Source organism: Panthera tigris, chromosome B3 (genome assembly GCF_018350195.1).
Source record: "Panthera tigris isolate Pti1 chromosome B3, P.tigris_Pti1_mat1.1, whole genome shotgun sequence".
NCBI classification, from domain to species: domain Eukaryota; kingdom Metazoa; phylum Chordata; class Mammalia; order Carnivora; family Felidae; genus Panthera; species Panthera tigris.
In genome coordinates this window covers 90,838,417-90,863,744 of record NC_056665.1, presented here as the reverse complement: position 1 = coordinate 90,863,744, position 25,328 = coordinate 90,838,417, and the positions used below count along the sequence as shown (strand labels likewise).

Here is a 25,328-nt window from a genome sequence, read left to right as displayed (position 1 = left end):
CATAGTTATTCTTCCATTGCCAGTATCCTAGGTAACACTTATGGAGATTTGTTATACATGACCTCTTCCTAGAGTATATAAAGTACATTGCTGCTTATAGTTTTATACAAACAAATTCTTATTGATTTTTCTGTGTGATGGGGTACCCCATTTGTGTCATCTTTCTTAGGTTACCTTATTTATTCCTTTTCCCTTTATCAATTTTCTCACATCAGAGTGAAAAAACATTTCTAATCTGGGTTGGGAAACCTCTCCAGTTACATGTCTAACCCCTGTCACTTTTCTTTAGGTCCATTGTAATATTCTTATATTTGTCTTACAAAATATCATTCAAAACATGTTGGATGTAGTAGCTTCTGGAGTAGCTGTTGAATAAATTCGTGTTTTGGAGGATTTTTAGTTTAATAGGTAGAAGTGAACCAAGTAGCAATCTCAACTCTCCCACATGTTCACCATCATTTTCATACTAAGCAAATGAGACGAGACATTTTAAATTGTAATAAAGTTTTCTAGAACAGCAAAATAAAACACAGTCACTGAAACTAAGTGTTATTTCCTGACTAAATGCTAATTGATCGGATTTCATAAATGTAAATTTTATTCTGGTAAAATATTCATAAAACTATAGGTTATAAAATGTTATTCTGAGATCCATGAGAATATTTAGCAATAGGAAAAAGTGACCTCTGCCATCAGACAGAAGAAAAGATTCAGAGATTTATCTCTCACTATCCCTTCAACAGATAATAAGCTAACATTTATATAGATCATATCACAATAGAATTTCAGGAGAAAAGAGAACTTTAAAGATTAATCAGTACAAACCTTCATGTTACTGTAAGGAATATGAAAACTAGAGAGGTAAAAAAAATAATAAAATTAACAGAGAAATACTATTGGACTAGTGTTAATTAAATAAATAACACAATTACACACTTAGCATGTATTATCTCATTTTACATACAGAATAATCCTTAGAGTAAGTACCATTATTTTTTAAAATATTTTTTTAAATTTTTATTTATTTCTGAGACAGAGAAAGAGCATGAATGGGAGAGGGTCAGAGAGAGGGAGACGCAGAATCTGAAGCAGGCTCCAGGCTCCGAGCTGTCAGCACAGAGCATGACGTGGGGCTTGAACTCATGGAGTGCGAGATCATGACCTGAGCTGAAGTTGAATACTTAACTGACTGAGTCACTCAGGTGCCCTGTAAGTACCATTATTTTAAAAAAACTACACATTAACACAGTGAAGAATTGGCAACTGGGTTTTCAGAATCTCACCACAGTGTTACCTTTAAATAACTAGTGTACATCATAATTATAAATATTTTTGAATAATTAAAGTATTTTGGCAGTTTCTGTGGATTACATAAGGCATTTATGCTAAATATAAATAGCCTATGTCATATTAAAACTAAAACAAACCATTATTTACTATAGGGTTGATTTGCAAAAACAAAACCATAATGACTAAATCTTCTCTTTAATGAATTTAGTGGAAGAAAATGATTCTAACAATTACCATTCAAGCTTACAGAAAATCTATCCTACACTTAGCTCAGGCACAGCCACATACATTTCTGAAAAATACAAAGTTGTAGCTCCCAGTAAGAAAATGCTATTTAAAAAAACCAACTCTTCAAGATATTCATGACTGTCTCATACCAATGATATTTTAATTAACCATAGAATAATTTGGCAACTAGTAATTTGGGGAGTGTGAAATGCAGATACTTTTGGCTCAAGCCAATCAATTATGCTAATTGATTCATCCAAGAGATAAACTACATCTAAAAACCCATAGTTAAATTTAATTTAGAGTTCTGTAATGTGCTAGAAATAAGAAAAAAAGATATAAAGGATATAAAATAAGATTTCTAAAAATTCAACACAGAGCTTTTAGATTTCATTTACTTCCATTGAACTTATTTGAAGCAAGACCTATTCTTGTAGTTTTTTCTACTAAATCTAGTTTATAATAAATTTTAATTTTCTAAAAGATAAATTTCAAAGACAAAATTCACATGAAATGTGATATAAATGTGGTTAGTAAGTACCACTGAAATGATTTATACATCCACCTACTGGCTTAACACTGATGAAATCTATAAACACTAGAGTATGATAATTACAGTGTATGTGTACTATGGAAAGAGAGAGATTGTAAAAAATTGGGTGTGTGGGGGGGAGCTCATATAGGTGAGATACAGTCCACGCCCTCAAGGAGCTTACATTAAAGAGGGTGGGTTAAAATAACTATGCAGGTAACAATTATACAAGTTAACAAGTAATACATGGAATAAGAGAACTATGGTATAATAAAAATATGTAGAGATAAGATAGTCTGCTTCACATCATGAGCAACTCTACAATTTCTGTGTATGAAGAACTTAGTGGTGGAATTTTGTGTGCTTAAGGAAGATGATAAGGTCAGGGTGGGTTGGAGGCTTATCTAAGAGATGTTTCCTACAGCAATTGTGACAGGTATGTCAGCTAATTGTAGATATCTGAGGAAATTACAGGGAAGAATAAAGTGATGGGAAATAAAAGGTTATATTTTAGGAGAAATAACTTCACAGAGCCATAAAGATATAGAAGTGCTCTTTTAACAAAAGAAATTAAATTTCTTCCATCTTGGAAAAATATGAGGCAGGCCTAATCCTAACCTTTGCAGGGTCTTGCACAAGAATTCAAAAATAGATTTACATATCATATATCCAAAAATATAAGTGTATAAATGTTACAAATATATAAATGTTATATACTACTAAATATGCTTTATTATTGTCCCTTGATAAATTTATCTGATAGTTTATGTAATAGTGTATTACCTAGATTGATTTACTGGATCCCTCTTTTTTCATGGAAGCAGGGAAGGAAGAGCCATTTCCTAACCCTGGTCCATACTGAGTCTTATCTAGCCCCACAGGGATCTCACATATGTCTGTGTCAACATCTTAGCCCACAAGGGTAAATTCCACCCAAATGTTTACTACTTGAGCTTAGCGGTACACAGAGCAGCAGTAATTATGAACTTTGGGAAGATAAATCTGTGGAAGAAAACTGAGAAGATGCTAGACGTTGACCAGAAATAAAATGAAATTATTGGAAGTATTCTCTTGCTCATATCCAAAAAAATAGGATGAGAATTAGATATTCTAGAGGAAGAAGCTTACATATTTTGTAAAGATATAAACAAACTGATTCAGAGAGACAAGCGTGCAAATGTTAGCAGATTCAGTATGATTCTAGAAAAATCAAGTGTCTGTGACTTTAATATACAGGTAACTTTATACTGCCTATGAGGTATCACTATTTATGTCATTTTTTATGATATTTTTATCATTCAACCATCATTCCTCTCCCCTCATTTATCACACTTATTTTGAATTAAGTAAAATGATAAGTATTAAAAAAAACTAATTATTTTCTGAAACAATGTATCTGACTGTTGAGATTAAATCATCTTTATTGCCTATAAATTTCCAGTTAACAAATTATTTTTATTTTATTAAAATATCTTTTAAAAAAGGCTAATTAAATATCTTATTAAATATTTTCCATTTTTTATGGGAACAGGGTTAACTACTAAATCCCAGAAATATTTACTAACTTAAATATTTTTCTTTAAAAAGCTACTGGTTGGAAAGGCACCTATAAGATACATTATGGCAAGTTATAACTCAAATACAAATTCTTGGTTCATTTTTCAGCCATTTGTAGAGTTAATAGCACAGCATGAAAAATCAGGTAGATTTGAATTCCTATCTACAGTTGGACATATTCTAGCTGTGTGATATTGGTTAAGTAACATAGTCTATATAAGCAGAGACTGTTAACTAGTCTTCACAGACCATTCTCTTTTTCTCTATAATACGCATATATCAAAGAACCTGACTAGAATATATTTAGTACTTCCTCAGCATAAACACAGAGCCACCTGCCGCAAGTAGCACAACTTGAACACTGGCTGCCTAAATTGCTACACCAAGCCCCATCCCCCCCTGCACTCTGGTAGGACTGTCCTTCTCTGTCAAGTGTGCCTCAGGCCCAGTATGGCAGGCTCCTCCCCCAGAAGACTAGTACAAACCCCTACCCACACCATATTTCCCTGCCACAGTGTTATGCTGGGCTGAAACACTGGTGGTGTTGGTGCCAGATCTCATTTCACAAGCAAATCAGAGCACATCTAGTTAAAACTCACCACATTCAGTCCCGGGACCCAACACTGTCCACAGCAGACAAGGAGAGCCTCTGCAGATGACTGTCCCGAAGGATAGAGCAGCCACAACACAACAAGAGAGCACACACAGCACACATCAGAGGCAATCCCTGAAATGAAGGCCCCTGGGTACTCTGTGATCTCTTCTTAATAAGGCCATTACTTTCAGGAGAAGGAGACAGAACTGTCTTTTCTAACACAGAGAAGAAAGCAGAGATGTAGACAAAATACCAAGAGAAGAATTTTTCCCAAATGAAAGAACAAATTAAGGCCACGGACAAAGATCTAAGCAAACAGATATAAGCAACATGCCTCGTGGGGAATTTAAAGGAGCCATCATGGAGATCATGGAACACCTGGGTGGCTCAGTCGGTTAGGCATCCAACTCTTGATTTCAGCTCAGGTCATGATCTCATGGTTCATGAGATCGAGCCCCACATCCAGCTCTGCACTGACAACTTGGAGCCTGCTTGGAATTCTCTCCCTCTCTCTCTGCCCCTTCCCCCTTGTGATCCCCCTCTCTCTTTTTCAAAATAAATAAACATTTAAAAATTTTTAAATATAGCAACAATCATAAGGATACTCATTGGGTTTGAGAAGAGAAGACATCAGTAAGACCCTTACTACAGAGATAAAAGTGTTAGAATCAATCAGAGATGAAGATGTAATAAATGAGGCTGGAAACAAGCTTGATGCAATAAATAGCAGGCTGGAGAAAGCGTAGGAACTAATTACTGACCTAGAAGAGAAAATAATGGAAAATAATAAAGCTGAACAAAAGAGAAAAAGAAGAATTATTCCATATGAGAATACACTTAGGAACTCAGTGATTCCATCAAATGTAATAAAATTTGTATTATAGTCTCAGAACAAGAGAGAAAATGGGGCCAAAAAAAAATTAAAAAAATAATAGCTAAAAAGTTCCTAATCTGAGGAAGGAAACAGACATTCAGATCCATGAAGCACAAAGAACTTCCCCCAAAATCAACAAAATCAGGTTGACACCAAGACATACTATAATTAAATTTTCAAAATATTGTGAAAAAGAAAAAAAAAATCTTAATCAGCAAGACAAAAGAAGCCAGTAACTGATAAGAAAAGACCCATAAGACTAGCAGGAGATTTTTCAAAGGGAATTTGGCAAGCCATAAGGGAGTGGCATGATATATTCAAAGTGCTAAATGGGAAAAATATGCAGCCAAGAATACCCTATTCATCAAGACTATCATTCAGAATAGAAGTAGAGATAAAGAGTTTCTCAGACAACAAAAACTAGGAATTCATGACCACTAAACCAGCCCTGCAAGAAATATTAAAAGTGACTCTTTGAGTGCAAAAGAGAGACCAAAAGTGACAAAGACAACAAAGGATCAGAGAAAATCTCATAAAATAATGACAAAACAAGTAATTAAATGGAATTCATATCTATCAATAATTACTTTGAATATAACTAGACAAAATGCTCCAATAAAAAGCCATAGCATTTCAGAATGGATTAAAAAAAAAAAAACTATCTATATGCTGCCTACAAGACACTCATTTTAGACCTAGGGACACCAGCATATTGAAAATGAGGGGATAGAGAAACATTTATCATGCAAATGGATGTCAAAAGAAAGCTACAGTAGGAATACTTATATTGGACAAACTAGACTTTAAAACAAAGACCATAACAAGAGACAAAAAAGGACACTGCATAGTCATAAAGGGGAATATCCAACAAGAAGATATAACAATTTGTAAATACTTATGCACTCAACATGGGAGTACCCAAACATATTACAATTAAGAAGAACAAACAATTAAGAAGAACAAATTGATAATATGACAATAATAGTGGGGGACTTTAACATTCCACTTACATCAATGGACAGATCATTCAAACAGAAAATCAAAAAGGAAACTGTGGTTTTGAATGGCACTCTGGTCCAGATGGACTTAACAGATACATTCAGAACACTTCATTCTAAAACAGCAGAATACACATTCTTTCAAATGCACATGAAACATTCTCCAGAACAGATCACATATTAGGTCACAAAATAGGACTCAACAAATACAAAAATATTAAGATCATACCATGCATCTTCTCTGGCCACAATGCAATGAAACTAAAAGTCAACCACAGGAAAAACATTGGAAAGACCACAAATACACAGAGGTTAAAGAACATGCTACTAAAAAGTGAATGGGTCAGGTGGGAAATGAAAGAAGAAATAAAAATACATGGAGAGGTGCCTGGGTAGCTCAACCAGTTAAGCTCTGACTCTGGATTTCATCCTGATCATGATCTCATGGTTGGTGAGATCCAACAGCATGGAGCCTGATTAGGATTCTCTCTCTCCTCTCTCTCTGCCCATCCCACTGCTCATGCTCTCTCTCTGTCTCAAAATGAATAAATAAACATTTACAAAATATATTTTGAGACAACCGAAAATGAAAACACAATGGTCCAAAATATTTGGGATGCAGTAAAAGCAGTCCTAAGAGAGAAGTATATAGTAATATAGGCCTACATCAAGAAGCAAGAAAAATCTCACATATGCAACCTAATCTTACACATAAAGGAGATAGAAGGGGCGCCTAGGTGGCTCAATCAGTTGAGTGTCCGACTTTGGCTCAGGTCATGATCTCACAGTCCATGAGTTTGAGCCCCGAGTTGGGCTCTGTGCTGACAGCTCAGAGCCTGGAGCCTGCTTCGGATTCTATGTCTTCCTCTCTCTCTGCCCCTCCCCTGCTCGTGTTCTGTCTCTTTCTGTCTCAAAAATAAATAAAAACATTAAAATAAAAATTTAGAAAAAAAGGGGCTAGGAAAAGAACAATAAACAAAGCCCAAAGCCAGCAGAAGAAAGTAAATAATAAAAAGGAGAAATAAGTTATACAGTAACTAAAAGCAAAATAGAGCAGATCAATGAAACCAGGAGCTGGATCTTTGAAAAAAATAATGCAATTGATAAATCTCTAGTCAGAGTTATCAAAAAGAAAGGAGAAAGGACCCAAATAAAATCAAAAATGAAAGAGAATAAATAACAACAAACACCACAGAAATACAAATAATAATAAGAGAATATTATGAAAAACTGTATGCCACCAACTTGGCACAACCTGGAAGAAATGGATAAATTCTTAGAAACATATATACTATCAAAACTGAAGCAGGAAGAAATAGAAAACTTGAACAGAACAAAAAACAGCAAAGAAATTGTTTCAGTAATCAAAAAACTCCCAAGAAAAAAAGTCAGGGCCATATGGCTTCACAGAAGAATTCTACCAAATATTTAAATAAGAGTTAATACCTATTTTTAAACTATTCCAAAAAACAGAAATATAAAGGAATCTTCCCAACTCGTACTAAAGTCCAGCATTACCTTGATTCCAATACCAGACAAAAAACCAACCAAAAAGAGAATTACAGGCCAATATCTCAGATGAACTTGGAGCAAAAATTCTCAACAAAATACTAGTAAATCAAATCCAACAGTACATTAAAAGAATCATTCACACAATCAAGTGGGATGTATTCTTGGGCTGCAAGAGTGGTTCAACATTCACAAATCAATAATACACCACATTAATAAAGGAAAGAATAAGGACCATAAGATCCTCTCAATAGGTGCAGAAAAAGCTATTAACAAAATATAGCACCGGTTCTTGATTAAAACCTTCAAGATAAAGGGAACATACCTCAATATCATAAAGGCCATATATGAAAGACCCACAGCTAATATCATCCTCATTGAGGAAAACTGAGAGCTTTTCCTCTATGTTCAGGAAGAATACAGGAATGTCCAAACTCACCAATGTTATTTAACATAATACTAACAGTCTTAGTCTCAGCAATCAGACAACAAAAAGAAATAGAAGGCATCCAAATGGTCAACGAAGTCAAACTTACACTCTTTGCAGATGATTTGATACTCTAGGTAGAAAACCCAAAAGACTCTCCCAAAAAATTTCTAGAACTGATATATGGATTTAGTAAAGTTGCAGGATACATATCAATGTACAGAAATGGGTTCCACACACCAATACTGAAGCAGCAGAAAGAGAAATCATGGAATTGATCCCATTTATAATTGCACCAAAAACCATAAGATACCTTAACCAAAGAGATATAAACTTAACCAAAGAGATAAAAGATCCGTACTCTGAAGACTAGAGAACACTTATGAAAGAGATTGAAGAAGACGCAAGGAAATAGAAAAAAATTATTCCTTGTTTGTGGATTGGAAGAACAAATATTATTAAAATGTCTCTACTACCTAGAGCAATCTATACATTTAATCCGATCCCTATTAAAATACCACCAGAATTTTTTACAGATGTAGAACAAGCAATCCTAAAATGCGTATGGAACCACGAAAGACCCTGAGTAGCAAAAGCCATCTTGAAAAAGAAAAGCAAACTGGAGGCATCACAATTTTGGACTTTAAGTTATAGTACAAAGCTGTAGTCATCAAAACAGTATGGTACTGGCACAGAAACAGACACATAGATTAATGGAACAGTAAAGAGAAACCAGAAGTGGACCCACAACTATATGGTTAACTCATCTTTGACAAAACAGAAAAGAATATCCAATGGAAATCCAAGTGTGTACACGGAGTCATTCTAATAAAATGTTTCAGATAGATAGATAGATACATAGGTAGACGATAGGAGATAGATGATAGATGATGTATGATTGATAAATGATAGATTACAGAAAGATATAGACATGTATGAATATATTTATAGATATATTTATTTAAAACTTAAAATACATTTAAAATATTTATATATATATATGACTATGCACATGGATGTATCTTTCTGCACATATCTGTATACATAGTCATATATAGATATAAATATTTTATTTATAGAACATATTTGTTTATAGATATAAAATACTTATATCTATATATGACTGTATATTTAGGTATATATTGTTATGTATATGTATATGTATTGTTATATATATGTATATTTATGTTAAGTATATTATTCTATTTGTCATATATTGTGTATATATGACTATAAATAACATTTTTATATCTATATATGACTACGTATGCACATATCTATATCTTTAGATATGGATCTATCCTGCTAGTTCTCTTGCTCTGGTTGAATCCTGGCATACAGATTTTGGTACTGGAGGTCATTTCAGAGAAGAATATTAAAAAGGAGTTTTCTAAATTGATTTGGGGTTTTCTATAATTCATTATGTAATCTGGTTAGATTTAATGGCATTACTTATCCTGCTTCCACTGATATTTCATGGTGTAAGAGTTACTAAAATAACAACTTTTGCTACCTGCAATTGAGAATCAGTTGAAAGCAAGGGCTGGGTCATCAATATTTGCTCTCTTACAATATTACAGCCAAAATAAGGAGTATAAAGGGGTTGGTTTATTGCTTCTAACTGCACTGATGAAAGTGAGGAAAGACTAGTACAGTATTAAATTACCCACATTTCTTTGATAGAAAGCAAAAAAACCTGAAATAGTACTGCAATATAAGCATGTGTCTATGTGTAAAGTAGGATGCTTTATGACTACAAATTATCAAACATACTTCAACAATGCCAGTGGCAGTACTAAATTACCTTTTTATTATCTATGTGAAAATAATTTATGAAATCTTTGTCCCATAAAGTGATGATCAAAAATTGTGAATAAAACATAAGACAGTAGATACCAGACAGTTAATTAATGAATATATTGTTTTATTATTCTGAATTCTGTGATTTTTTTGGGTATTTTCATCTTTAATATATTTGCTATGATTTATCATCTTAACTAAATATTTGTTTTCATAACTACTATATTATTGGAAATTTTGTATTCCTTTTCTTAGTGTGGACCCACCAAAATTATATCAACTTAAGGCCTCCACAAAATCTGTATTTACTCCTTTCTATGCTTGTATATGAAGAATGGGAACTAAGGAAACAGTGTATGGTGAAGTGTAAAATCATGCCTTAGTCTGAGTTTGAAACTCATTTCTGGCATTTGTTAGCTATGTGATACTTACAAGTGATGTAACCTCTGGGTCTGAATTCCTTCATCTGCACAGTGAGAGTAGCAACAAAGTTTACCTAATCAAGTTGTTGCAAAGATTATACGGAGGGTTTAGAACATAAGTGCCTAGCATATATGAATATTTTCTGGAATTCCAGTGAGTGTTAAATTTCAATGGGAATTCTCTGTGGCATATTTATTGCCGTGAACTAGAATATATTTTACAGATCTATCTATGCCTTAGACTCAAAAAGTAATCTAACCCAAAGAAATAAAAAAATAAAGAAAATAAAGATAATACTATATAATTCAAATATTTTGATGGAGAAAATGCTAACAGCTTCAAATGATAGCATAGTGGATTCAGACATCGATAGCATGCTTTATTCTGTCCAACAGAATTACTGTTAAATATTTTTTATACTCGTGTGCTGTGCCTGGGACTATCTTTGGTGTTCATGTCTGTGATTTAGTACACCACATTTGCTATTTCAAGTACTGATATGACATGAAATCAAAATATATATTGGAACTTTGACAAAAGCATGAGGATGTAGGCAATACATTAAGATAGAAAACATCTTATTTTGAATAATTACAAACAAATTACATGTTGGTTTTTACAGTAAAAAAAAAAGGTAGACTTTAAGGAAAAAATGTTTACTTAAATGAATAATTCAACTGAACTTTAAGCTTCTAATTTCTGAATATAAGTTATTCTATTTTTTCCTGAATATATATTATTCTTAAAAGTTGACTTCAAATAAATTGAAAGCTATATAAAACTATCCTGTTATCCCCAATGTCATTTTTTAGCAAATTAGAGCAATTTGAAAATACCAATTAATATAAAAATACTAGATTTATAATGCAGAAAAATTATATCTCCAAAATTTGTTACATTTTTATCCTGGATGCTTTTATGAACAGTATAAATTATAATAGCATAATAGTAATGCTAATAATCAATAGAAAGACAAAAATTAGCTAAGCTATAACTCTAAGACCAATTGATATTTTTATTAAAAATACGTCTTCCTTTTTTGTAGAAACCCTTTTCTGGAGAGTGGAACCCCTAAAATGTACAAGACCCTTAAATCATGTACAAGGTACAATGAGCCCTTAGGAGAGGACTTCTACTCATCTTTGGTACTGGCCCTCTTCCCATTACCTCATTACCTCTCTTCAACTAGAAACTAAGTACTTGAGAAACATGCCAATACTGATAAAACATAATTTCACGGTGTAAAATTAATCCTGATATCTTCCTCTGAACTACATTTATTCACAGTAATTTTCAAAATTTTATTCCCTTCTCAAAATTCCTTACATACAATTAAATACATATATAATATAAAATATATACAGTATGAAGTTCCATATATATATGTATATGATGTGTTGTATGTATATAAACACCCCATACACATGTATATATTCCTGTACCAGATTATATTTGCATAACATTTTTTTTTTAATTCCTAGCATTTCAGTGATATATTTACAACGAATATAACTTGAACTAGCTTTCCTTTTCTCCTAAATGGGAAAACAAAGAGCAATGAAAACTAAAACATTTTTTTTCTCTTTCCACCATGATAAAAATGGAAACGTAATATGCCTTTAATGAACTTGAATAAGTTTAAATGCTCTTTAGAAAGCATTGATAGTTTTTTTTTTTTTTTAACATTCAGTGTTTTGTGTAAATTTAAAATCACCATCAAGTTTACAAATCTCATTATAATTTCATTAATTACTCTCAGATCTGGATTAAAATTGTGGATTTGGTGGTGGGTGTGAGGCTTTAAGACAATTTTGCAGAAATGTCTTTCATTTGTTAATTATCATAAATTTTCAAATAATAATCTAATAAACTTAAATTACTTGTAATTAAAATCCTTATTATAATAACTATGTTACAGTGTGGTTAAAAAAAAGAGAACCACTCAAAAATTCTAGTTTGTGGTTTTCCATTTCATATTTTAATTTCCAATGTTAGAGATGTGATTTATATGCCCAAACTAAAAATGTATATACTTTGTATTCTTTCTAAAATTACCTATCACATATTATCTCAATAATTTGGTATAATTGTGTATAGTCTAAATGTTCTATGATTCAGAAAAAATTTAAATATATTTACAGAAATTATTGTGTTGGGAAAACAACTATTTTATTTGTAAATGTCACCAGATTTTGTTTGTTTAGGACTACTTTTTTTTTAGGTATATTTATTTATTTTCAGAGAGAGAAAGATAGCACAAGCAGGGGGAAGGGCAGAGAGAGAGAGAGAGAAAGAGAGAGAGAGAGACAGAGAGGGAAAGAGAATTGCAAGCAGGCTCCACCCTGTCAGCGCTGAACCCTAAGCAGGGCCCAAACTCATAATCCTGAAATCGTGACCTGACACAAAATCAAGAGTTGCACACTTAACCATTTGAGCCACTCAGGTGCCCCAGAACTACTTTTAAACATTAAATCATAGGTGTATAAATTTTATTTCACTGTTCTTTTTTTTTTTCTTCCCTTAGCTTTTTCTGTCTTTTACCAAAGCCATTTTTAGTTCTTACTGTGTGACCAACACTTTGATAGGCATTCTCTGCCCTCCTTCAACTTACAGTAATGAGCTGGACAAATGTATAAAATAATCAGGATTCATACATAACTCCATAAAGCATAATTATAACAGTATATGATTACAAGTCTATAAAATATGTGCCACTCTTTTTAGATATAAAGACATAAGGGGTACAAAGAATACTGCAGTGAAGCTAGAATGACAAGTAATATCTTATGCATGGGAGAATGGCATGTAGAACTAAGGACATGCAGGAAAATTACAAATCTTCACATGAAAATTATAAAGATCAAATTGTCAAGTGAATATGAAAATACTAAGGGCCCCTGGGTAGCTCAGTTGGTTAAGCATCCAACTTTTGATTTCCACTCAGGTCACGATCCCACAAATTGTGGAGATCAAGCCCCGTGTTGGACTCTGTGCTGACAGAGCAGAATCTGCTTGGGATTCTCTCTCTCCCTCTCTTTTTGCCCCTCTCCCCACTGGTGCTTTGTCTCTGTCTCTCTCAAAATAAATAAGCATTAAAAAATACTCTATTAAAATACATGAGATTATCAGGAGGAATGATTATAGCTAATTAATCTTGAATTTACTCACTTAGTCTTCCTGTTTTCATTTTGCCCATTTGACATCTGTTTGTAGTTATTTACTAAGCCCTGTCATTTTCCAAGGCTGCATCCACCCTGGCACATTTTGGCCAGCCTCATGGTATGACTGCACAATAAAAGAATGTCTAAATAAAAAGAGAAACATTCCGTTTATGTCATAGAAGATCCAAGTTTTTGGTAATATCTAATAAAGTAGATGGTTAATCTCTTTCTGAGCACTGAAGTTAAATTGGAGGAAAGAGTGTTTGATTGAAAGGAGATAGCAAGCCTTGTCATCAGCAAGTCATAAGTTTGTACCTAAGCTTTTTCCTAGCTACTTTCTACTTTGGCTACTTAGGATAAATTTTTAAATGGCAAGATTCTGATTTTTCTTTAGAGAATTAAGAAAGCAATTCACACAATGGTTGAGAGTACTATATGAGATATATGTGTAAAATCTAACACTGATGTAAGAAATAAATTATTTTAAATACATACAGTGCTGAATATAATGCAGGACACATCTAATACCTTTTCATTTCCCTTTATTTCCCAACATATATTAGAAGAAATATTAAATACTATCAATGTAAAAAAATAAAAAAAATGAATGAAATAAGGAGTTCATTGTTTTGTGTAACTGATTTACTTTTAATTCAGATTATCTGGTGTTCCCTCAGCCATTTTTTGGTTCTAAAACATTTGCATTCTATATCATTGCTCCCCTTAGCTCTCCTTTTCACATGAACATTAAGATGGAAAGGGACTGGGGCACCTGGGTGGCTCAGTTGGTTGAGTGGTTGAACATCCAACTTTGGCTCAGGTCATGATCTCACATTTGCGGGTTTGAACCCTGCATCAGGCTCAGAGCCTGGAGCCTGCTTTGGATTCTGTATCTTCCTGTCTCTCTGCCCTTTCCTTGCCCACTCTTTGTCTCTGTCTCTCAAAAAATAAATTGAAATGTTAATTTTTTTTTTTAAGATGGAAAGGGACGCAATTTGGTACTCATCTGCATTTAAATCAAACTAGATATTTAAACATACTGAAATTCTCTAAAATTCTTAATGTCTTCTTTTTGGCACAAGTTCTAAAGATTAATGTGGCTAAATGATCTGTGGAAATCGCAGATTTGCTACAAAAACACTACTACATTAAATACCAACATCTTAAAAAACTTATGGCAAGCCTAAAAGAAAGGTAATATAATCTGCTTTTTTAAAAAGGCATAATTAAATATAATATTAATAGAGGCATTGTAAGAGCTTTTAATCTTTTCCTAAGGAAAAGATTTCTCTTAGGTAGGGGAGAACAATTTATTTGATTTTCAAAAATAATTGTGTAAGTGTGCTGTCTTCCAAATGTATCCACTGTTGCTGTTGAGGGTAGAAGGAAGACTGGACCATCATTTTAGCAGGAAATAAGAGTTTACAAAATAAGATGATTAATAATAGCTAATTACTGCTTTCAGAAGCAATCATGATAATGATAGTTAACATTTACCTTTCACTTACAATATACCTAACTCTAGACTAAACATGTTACATGACTATCTCAGTTAGCTCACTCAACACCCTGGAAGACAAATCTCTAGTATTAGGCTGTTTTTATACAGTAGGAAACTGAAAAGTAATTGTGCCAACTACTATGGCTACTAAGGAGTTAAAATTTTAACAAAAACAGTGTAAAAGAGTTTAATTGGAAAATTTGGGCACATTTGCTTTGTATCGAGAAATAAATTGCATTCTGATCTTGTATACAGAAAGAAAACAAAATAACCAGTTTTGTAGGCAAATATGTGAATGTGGTCCAATTTACATGATGTTTATTTATCCTACAGTATCTCAAGCTGGTTTCTTGACATGTCATGATTTTGTAAAACCAACTTGGAAATAAGCACATTCTTTCCTGTTCATTTTACATATTAACTGTTTGCAGTGCAGAGTCATTCAATTATTGAAAATTATTTACTGTATATTTTAAATGAAATACTGAAAGAAAATCCGTTCCTCTATGAGAACATTATGCTATCTGAAGTAGACTAGATGAAGTGGTGTTAATTAAACATCTGGCGTTCAACCTCACTTTACTGTTTTCCCCTTATCCAAACAACATTTTGCAAAGGGAACTGAGTACTTTAGAAGATCAATGAGTAGAAGTACCATACAAAAGCATGAGAATTTCATTACAATGAAATTTTAATATAAATTTTAAGTTATCATCATTATTAAGAGACTAATTTGCAAGGTTTTGCCCTTTTTTGTGCAAACTCATAAATATATTTCAAATAGAGCAGTAACTCATTAATCTGATACTATTACCTTTGAAAAAAGAGGCAAAAGTGATTTGTGAAATAATAGCCTAATGGGCAATAATAATTAGGCACTTATTAGTGCCCTTTAGGACTGTATCACATTAGAAATAGAACACATGAGATTATCTATCCATACATGGGTATTTTAGCATATGCATAGCATAGAAATCCTGTGATCTAGTTAATCAGTAAGTCATATGGTCAAATATGCGTGCTTAAGATTTAACACACAAAAAAGTTATTTTCAAATTGTGACAAAATTATTTTAGATTAAATAATTGCCTCTTAGATAATGACATAGTACTGAAAATCAAGTTTCTCTTAGATTTGTTGTCTGGTGTATGATTTTAAATCATCTAATTAGTGAGATCTCTGAACTATTGGTTCTGAACCAAATGAAAACAGATAAAGGAGTTCAGAATGGTAGATTAGACACAGGGATGCACACAATATATCTTCTCATGAAGGAGCATAGGCATTCTTCTGGCCTTTGCCCTGCAGGCCACAGGATTTGGAAAGTCAAGTCTGGGCTGTATTTCAGCCCTTAGTAGCCCTAGATAAGACACTTGGTGTAGGGCAAAATGGCACAAATGTGACTGCCCTGCTTTGTCATAAGGCCAACGTGGGCCTTCTAGTACTCCCTACCTCTTGATAAATAAACTTCTAGTACTATGACTGTCACAAATAGAGCAGTTAGGAAAATGCAAGCTCTCCTAGCAGTATGGAGAAGCCAGCACCATTGAGAGCAAGAGTGAAAATAAAAACAAATGCTGTTTTAGGAAGGTAGATCCTAGTAAATGAAATGGAAGAAGAGTCTGAACTCCAGAGGCCAATGTATTTCTGGTTCACTACAGTTAGTAGAATTTCTCCAACTTGAGGAGGAGCAAGTTAGGGATGTGGAGAAAAATTAATGCAGTTAATGATCTTTCAATATTGTTCCTTAAAGGGTAGTGTAATTAACTATTCCTCAGTGAAAACAAACAAACAATCAAACAACAAACAAAAAACCCAAAAAACAAAAAACACAAAACACTTTACCAGGAATAAGAACATGTAAATATGGAGAGTGATGTGATTTGCCTTAAAAAAAGGTCACAGTTTCAGGTGAACAATGTGTCTTTTAGTTAAATAGATAAATGTTAATATCATCACTCCTACAATTAATTTAAAATAAGCTATCTAAAGTAAAGGATAAAGTGTCAGGATACAGTAAATGACTCTTTAGGTTAATCTTTATTGACAAAATAATTTTACAGAAAGGATAGTGACCTTTCATTGATATACATGGTAGTTAATAAATCATTTCTAAGAATTCATCTCAAACTGCAAGCCCATCATTCTGGCATAAATTCAATAAAATAATTTTCTTGTGCATAAACGCTGTTTTGTGTTTTGTGCTAGTCCTAAGCTATTCAAAGATATGATTTATAGCTTATGTCTTCAAAAATCTTACATTCAAAGACGAGGAGACTGACAAGTTGATAATTACCAGAGGATGTCTTAAATGTTTTAATGGAAATAACTCAGCATAAGGGAAAGTATTCAAGAACTTAAGCTGAACATTCAAGAGATAGTTGGTAGTTCAGGTAGGTTTCTAGAGGAGATAATAGCTATGGTGAACTGTGAAATCTAAGTAGAAATTAGCCAGGAAAAATAAGAAGGGTTAGAAAAATAGCCATCATGGAGATATGCACACTAAAATAGGAAGGAACCTAGTAATATGGGAACATAAAATATTTCAGAATCTCTCAAGGTAAAGTGAGGAAGAGGCAGTGATGACAGATAAAGCTTGAGAGAGTGGAGTCAGAAGATAAAAATATAATAATTTTCTATTTCTCCCATAATAAATTGTCAGAAATTAAGCAGCATAAACAACACACAAAGTCATTATCTCACAGGTCTACCAGTGAGAAGTTTGGGTTGACTTGACTGGTTTCTCTGCTCTGGGTTTTAGTAGCCCCATACCAAGGTTTTGGCCTTCTGAGCGCTCATCAAGAGGCCATGGGAAGAATCTGCTTCCAAGCTCATTCTGGTTGGCAGAATCCAATTCCTCATGGTTCTAAGACTGGGGTAACATTTCTTTGCTATCTGTCACACTTTGCTCCTCTATACTGCCTACATTCCTTCTCAGATTTCCCATATCTCCCCCATCAACAATGGAGGGTTCAGCTTCCTCAAACTTTGACTCTCTCCAATTTCCCTTTATACCCCCCCTTTCTATGAGCGACTTATCTGTGTCTCTCTTCTGCCTTTTCTTCTTCTTTTAAAAGTTCATGTGATTAGATTGGGACCACCATGATAATCCAGGATAATCTCCCTATTTTAAGGTAAAATGAATGGTAATTTAGGCCCTTCATAGCAGTGCATAGATTAGTGTTTGACTGAATAGCCAGAGGATGATCTTGGGGAAATATATTTACAATTCTAACTAGCACAGAAAGTCAGGGTTTTTTTTTTTTTTCATGTAAAATTAAATATATCGTCTTTATCTTAAAGGAAAATAATTCTGAGAAATAATTCAGCACGCGGAAGAAACAGAATCAACCCCACATTTGAGAAGATCTCTTTGACAGCAGTGTACAGTTTGAAATATTAGGGGGCAGTGATTGGATGGCTTCAGAAAGACCAGTTGGAATGCTTATTTAGTAATTAAGTTTAGAGGTAAGTGAGCAGGATCATAAGGCAGTGAGTAAGAATATATCAAAGGGGATACATTTTAATTGCACTAAGAAAGTAAAAACTGCTGTACTTGGTTCCTTACTGGACATAAGAGAATAGATGCAAGAATAACTCTCAGTTTTGGTTTAAGTAACTAGATCAATAAGATGATCATTTACCATGTGTGAATAATATCCAGAAGAACAGAATTCAGTAGAAATTAAATACTGTATTCAGGTTTAGAGAAAACTGATTCGTTCTTGTTTAGAAATACTGATTTTCATAGGGCACCTGGGTGGCTCAGCCAGTTAAGCATTGACTTTGGCTTAGGTCATGATCTCACGGCTTGTGGGTTTGAGCCCCGCATCGGGCTCTGCGCTGACAGGTCAGAGCCTGGAGCCTGCTTCAGACTCTGTGTCTCCTTCTCTCTCTGCCCCTACCCCACTTGCACTCTCTCTCAAAAATAAATAAACATTAAAAAAATAGAAATATTGATTTTCATATGCCTACAGGATTAGACAACTTCTAATCAGTTTCCAGATACACAAGATTGAAAATAAAAAGTGGATCGAATTGACTACAAAGATTTGTGAGTAATCAATAATTGGCACTTCAGAAAATATACATCCACTGAGAATAGGGATCAAAATTATAGGGGTGCCTGGCTGACTCAATTGGTGGAGCATGTGACTTTTCATCTTAGATTTTCAGTTCAAGCCCCATGTTGGGTATAGAGATTACTTAAAAATAAAATAAAATCTATAAAAAAGAAACAAAGATCATAATTTTCTGAAACATTAGAATAGAGAGAAAATAAACAAAAGAAAAGAGTGGTATAGTGGAGGATGAGAAATGAAAAATAGGAGAGTAGTTTATAAAGTATAGTTTTGGAATATTATGCAGGCATTAAAAATTATTACCTATTTTATAAATGATAAAACAATTGACATACAAAATCATCAAGAGATAATTTAGTTAAAAAACAAAATTTGCTGCAGAGGGTATATATTTATCTATTCATGTTAATAAGGGATTATCCCCGCATGCACACATAGATATTCTCAAAATACTTAACTCTGTAGAGTGGGAAAGGAGGCACTTTTTATTATTTTTGTGTCCATTTAAAACAAAAACACAACTATTTGCATTATTTGAAAATGTTGTAAAACAAGAAGGGATATATGCACATCCATCTGATGTTATGAAATTATCTATTGAAGTGCTTATGTATTAAAAGGATATTTCATGACATGAGATAAATTCATGATCTATACTAATAAAAAGTGTATGAACAATATTTTCTAGAGTATAGTGTGAACTTTGTGACATGTAATATGCACAATAAAGACAAAAATGTTTTTTTAATTATTTTCTTTATTTTTATTTTTAAAATATATTTTTTTAAAATAGGGAAAATCACGAATCTTAAAAGTGAGACAAAATGTATGCAATAGATGGTAATACATGAAAAGAGAATGAAATAGATGGTGTAACGTGCCTGAGAAAATGAGAGGAGATGAGATTGAAACAGCAACTGCAGTTATTGCTGTCTATAGCAATAACATTCCCTCTACCAAAATGGGAAGGAAGGGTATAAGGATGATTGATGAGCTGATAAATTTGGAGGTAGAAGCCCTGGGAGCCATTATGTTCTCTATTAGGTAGGACTTAAGGTATTTAGCTGAGTGCGATGTGGACAGTGGCCAGGGAAAGGGCTTTAAGGAATGTATAGTGATGTTTCGAAATAGCTATTGTATGGAGAGGATGGTGATTAGGAAAAAAGTACTAATTGTCTGCTCAGAGTTTTATAAAGTTTCAAGAACCATGATAGTGCTATAGTGATTAAGACCATTTGAAAATGCTGCAAGAATAGACAAAACAGTGGCATATAATAGAAAGTCCAGAAACAGACTCATACACATAAATACCTTACATGAAAGGAGTGGCATTGTACAGTGAGTAAATTGGGCTTTTTGATAAATAATATTGGGACAAGTAGTTATCCATAGTTTAAAAAATGAAAATGAATCAATTCTAAGGATATAAAAAAATTTACATTTGAGAGAAAAGCTGTAAATAATTTAGATATTATTATGGAATAATATCTTCCTAACTTTAGGATAGACAATTATTTATTTTAATTTAAATATAATTAATAGAAAATAAACTCCATAGACTTTAAGTGTTCAATATGTTCTGACCATCATATATACCTGTGTAATTGTTACAATCAAAGTATAGAATATTTTCATCATTACAGAAAGTTCTCTTGGGCTCACCAATTCCCAGTACCTACACTGATTAGCAGCCGCTTTCTGGTGTAAATCATTATAGATTAGTTTAGGCTTTTCTTGACCTTAACATAAGTGGAATCATAAATTATATAATTATATGCATCCAGCTTATCTTGTAGCAGCTATTTATTCTTTTTTATTGTTGGGTAATATTCCATCATACAAACATACCATGATTTAGCAATCCATTCTCCTTCTACAATCCAACTTCTTCTACAATTCTTTTGTGAACAAATATTTTTATTTCTCTTGGGTAAAACTAGGAATAAATTGAAGGGTCAAAGTGTAGATGCTTATATAAATTGACTACATTAAGCAGTTTTCCAAAATGAATGACAACTTTATACTCCCATTAACAATATATGAAAGGCCCAGGTATTTTTAAAAACTTGTAAAAACTTAGTATTACTATTTTTTTTTAATTTTAGGCTTTTTTATTAGTTTATAACTACCTCTTATTTTACTTTTAACTTACATTTACCTGGCAGCATTATTGCATTGCACATCAGATTAATATCCTCTTATGAGACGTATAAAATCTGTGCTTACCTTTTTCTTATGAATTTACAAGGTTTTTTTATATAATCTGACACTAGATTTTTGAAAGATACACGTATTGCAAGTATGAGACATGCCTTTGCATTTTCTCATCTGTGTTATCTATTTCATGTCTATATAATGGTTATTGTAAAATATCTGTCCGATAATTTCTAAATTTGGCCCATCTCTAAATGTCCTGCTATTGACTCTTCTCTGAACTGTGGTGTACGTTTTCTTGTTTTCTTTTAGGTGTTTTGTAATCTTTGATTATATAATGGGCATTTATTATAAAAATAACAGTAGAGAACAGTGTGAATAATATTTACCTCCACAAAAGAGTATACATTTTTTTCTCTTAGGTCAGTATAGTGGGAACTGAATCCCAAGGATCTGTTGATAAACTAAATATGGAAGTTGTTTATGCTTTAGTTTTATTTAGCTCATCACTGGATTAAATTTTTTGAACATGGAATCTACTTTCCTGTGACTAGTTCTTGGTATTGGAGCACTTCTCTAATCCCAGTGTTCTGTTTTATAACTTAACTTCTGGAACTATTAACTGATCTCTCCTTCTACGAATATTGGTTACTAAGTTTTGAGGATGCTATGGGGTTTTCTCTGCTCCTGAGTTGCAATCTCCATTGTCTGTGCATTGAAATACTTTGTTCAGCTCTGTTTGTATCTACTCAACCTTTGCAAGCCAGCTGTCCTATACTTTATCAAGACCATGAATGTCTCATATGTTTTCTTTCACAACCTTCCCACCCTGCAGGTTTTGAAGGACTTGTGAGAAATCTTAGTTGGCTCAGGAGATAGATTGCTTTAGTTTTTATTTTTTGTCCACACCACTTGAGATAAAGTTGGTGACTTGGCACAGAATTACTCTGTGTGTGGGATCTCTCCACATTTTCTGAGGTTTGGTTTATTTAGGGTTCATGGTGTATTCACTTTTTTTTAAACGGGTTTCCAAATTCTGATGTTTAATGTATCTAGTTTATTGAATTACTTATTTTTCAAAATTATATTTGTTGCATTTGTCTTTTTATTATTCTTTGAACTATACATGTACAGGTTAAATTCTATATGAAATAAATATTTCATATTATAAAATGGATAAAGGAATGTATAACTAAGGCAATTGTTACCTAGATATTCATTAGCTACACAAATATTAAATAATTACAATGTTCAGAGGCAATCCTACTCCAAAAAAAAAAAAAAAAAAAGGAATTCAGTGCTTTTACAGTTGTAGACTTAGTAAAACATATCAAGTCCTTTCAAGTATTCTGCCATTACATTCTTACATTCTACTTCTTCATAACTTGAACCAACCTACATCTATCTGAGGATCCATCAATAATGCACTATATAAAATCAAGTAATTTACTTAAATAAAAGACCTATAAGAAGTTTTAAACCAAAGAATAAAAATTCACCATCAATAAATTTTCAGTAGTAATTAGTTATAAATTTAAAACATTTTTTTAAAGTTGTACTTTCTGACTTGTACTCCGAAAACTGTAAAACACTGATGAAAGACACTGAAAACCACACACAAAAAATGGCAACATTCCATGTTTATGGATTTCAAGAACAAATATTGTTAAAATGTCTATATTATCCAAAGCAATCAACACATTTAATGCAATCATGATGGAAATACTGGCATCATTTTTCACAGAACTGGAAAAAGCAATTCTTTATTTTTATTTTTTTTAAATATTTATTTTTTGAGAGAGAGAGAGACAGACCATGAGCAAGGGAGGGACAGAGAGAGAGGGAGACACAGAATCTGAAGCAGGCTCCAGGCTCTGAGCTGTCAACAGAGAGCCTGACACAGGGCTCAAATTTCACGGACCACAAGGTCATGACCTGATCTGAAGTCAGACGCTTAGCCATCTGGGCCACCCAGGAGCCTCAGAAAAAAAAAAAAAATTCTAAGCTGTTTATGGAAACACAAAGCATCCCTAATAGACACAGCTACCTTGAAAAAGAAAAACAAAGCTGGAGACACCACAATTCTGAACTTCAAGTTGTATTACAAAGATGTAGTGATCAAAACAGTATGGTACTGGCACAAAAATAAACACATAGATTAATACAACAAAATAGAAAACCCAGAAATAAACCCTCAACTACATGTTCAATTAATCTTTGACAAAGAAGGAAAAAACATACAATGGAAAAGGACAGTCTCTTCAACAAATGGTGTTGGGAAAGTGGAGAGTGGCATGAAAAAGAATGAAACTGTACCATTTTATTACACCATACACGCATATATCAAAATGGATTAAAGATCTAAATGTGAGACCTCAAACATCAAAATCCTAGAGGAGAACACAGGCAGTAATTTCTTTGACATTGGTTTTAGCAACTTCTTTCTATATAGGTCACTTCAGGCAAGTGAAACAAAAGCAAAAATAAACTATTGGGACCATATCAAAATAAAAAAGCTTCTGCAAGGTGAAGGAAATCAACAAATCTCAAAGGCAACCTGCAGAATGGAAGAAGATATTTGCAAATGACATATCTGATAAAGGGTTAGTATACAAAATATGTAAAGAACCTACCCCAACTCAACATCCAAAAAACAAATAATCCAATTTAAAAATGGGCAGAAGACATGAATAGACATTTCTTCAAAGACATCCAGATACTAACAGACACATTAAAAGATGTCTATCATCACTAACCATCAAGGAAATGCAAATCAAAACTACAATACGATATCACTTCACACTTGTCAGAATGGCCAAAATCAACAACACAGAAACAACAGGTATTGGTAAGGATGTGGAGAAAAGGGGGCCCTCTTGTACTTGTTAGGAATGCAAACTGGTGAAGCCACTGTAGAAAACAGCATGGAGCTTCCTCAATAAGTTAATATAACTACCCTACCATCCAACAATTGTATAAGAATACAAAAATACTAACTCAAAGGGATACATGCCCCCCCAATGTTTATATCAGCATTATCTACAATAGCCAAATTATGGAAAGGGGCCAAATGTCCACTGACTGATGAATGGATAAAGAAAAGGTGGTATACATATAGATAATGGAATATTACTCACCCATAAAAAACAGAATTTTGCCTTTTGCAAAGGCATGGTTGAAGCCAGAGGGTATAATCCTAAGTGAAACAAGTCAGTAAGAGAAAAACAAATACCATATGATTTCACTTCTATGTGGAATTTAAGAACAAAACACAAGAGCAAGGGAAAAAAATAAAACAAAACAAAACAAAAAGAGAAACCAAGAAACAGACTTTTAACTTAAGAGAACAAACTGACAGTTACCAGAGGTGGCAGGATGGGTTAAATAGGTGATAAGCACCAGGTGATGTATGGAAGTGTTGAATCACTATATTGTACACCTGAAACTAACATAACACTGTATATTAACTAACTGGAATTAAACTAAAAACTTGAGAAATAGTTTGTGCTTTCTCCTTTTCTTAAGATCCAGGATTCTATTAAATGCTACTGATATTCCATCACTTTGGATCATTCTTTTTGCCAAATTTTCTCTCATAAATACAGGAATTTACACTGACTCCATTGTAGTTGTTGAGATTCTTCATACACAAAATATGTTTATTGATGCTAAGTTCCTTCTTGTTTTACTTCTCATAATCAACTACTACTAGATTCCTTATTCTACTGAGTCCTTGCCTTTGTTACCAGCTTTGGGTGCTTAATGTTAACTGCTTGACTAACCACACCCAAGTTGTGTTGTACTTTCTTTTTAGAATGTGAAGAATGGTTATACTTTCCATGTCATGCTATTAAAGTCTTCTCATGATACAGAGTTAGTCAAAGTTTAAGTTCTTATTTCTGTCACCAATGTTCTTAGAGGTAAATATCCTTGCCTTTTACTCATTTCCTAGTAATGAATCTTATTATATTTAGTTTTGTTGCCAGTGATTTGGTAGGTTTCTCTTCAATAATTTAAAAATTTCTATCCTAAGTGGTTGTTTATAGGAAGAAATTTTATTTTTATTTTTAGGGGCTTATACCATTTCATTTATCCCTGGAAATATAAATATACCACTGAAAATGCAAGACAAGCTTGTCTACCTTGTCTAGGTGCCATACTAATGAGTAAAGTTGATTTTCTATGTTTGGAAGGATG

At 33.0% G+C, this 25,328-nt stretch overlaps 2 long non-coding RNA genes across 2 annotated transcripts in view; one reads left to right on the top strand and one right to left on the bottom strand.

Moving 5' to 3' along the window:
* The window catches only part of LOC122239262, a 78,104-nt gene extending 64,609 nt beyond the window's left edge, over window positions 1–13,495 (bottom strand). Inside the window, exon 1 of the long non-coding RNA XR_006218210.1 lies at window positions 13,402–13,495. This is a non-coding gene — a long non-coding RNA (uncharacterized LOC122239262). The remainder of the gene's footprint in view (window positions 1–13,401) is intronic.
* Window positions 13,496–18,204: 4,709 nt separating this feature from the next.
* Window positions 18,205–25,328, top strand: part of LOC122239261 — a 31,909-nt gene continuing 24,785 nt past the window's right edge. Inside the window, exon 1 of the long non-coding RNA XR_006218209.1 lies at window positions 18,205–18,363. This is a non-coding gene — a long non-coding RNA (uncharacterized LOC122239261). The remainder of the gene's footprint in view (window positions 18,364–25,328) is intronic.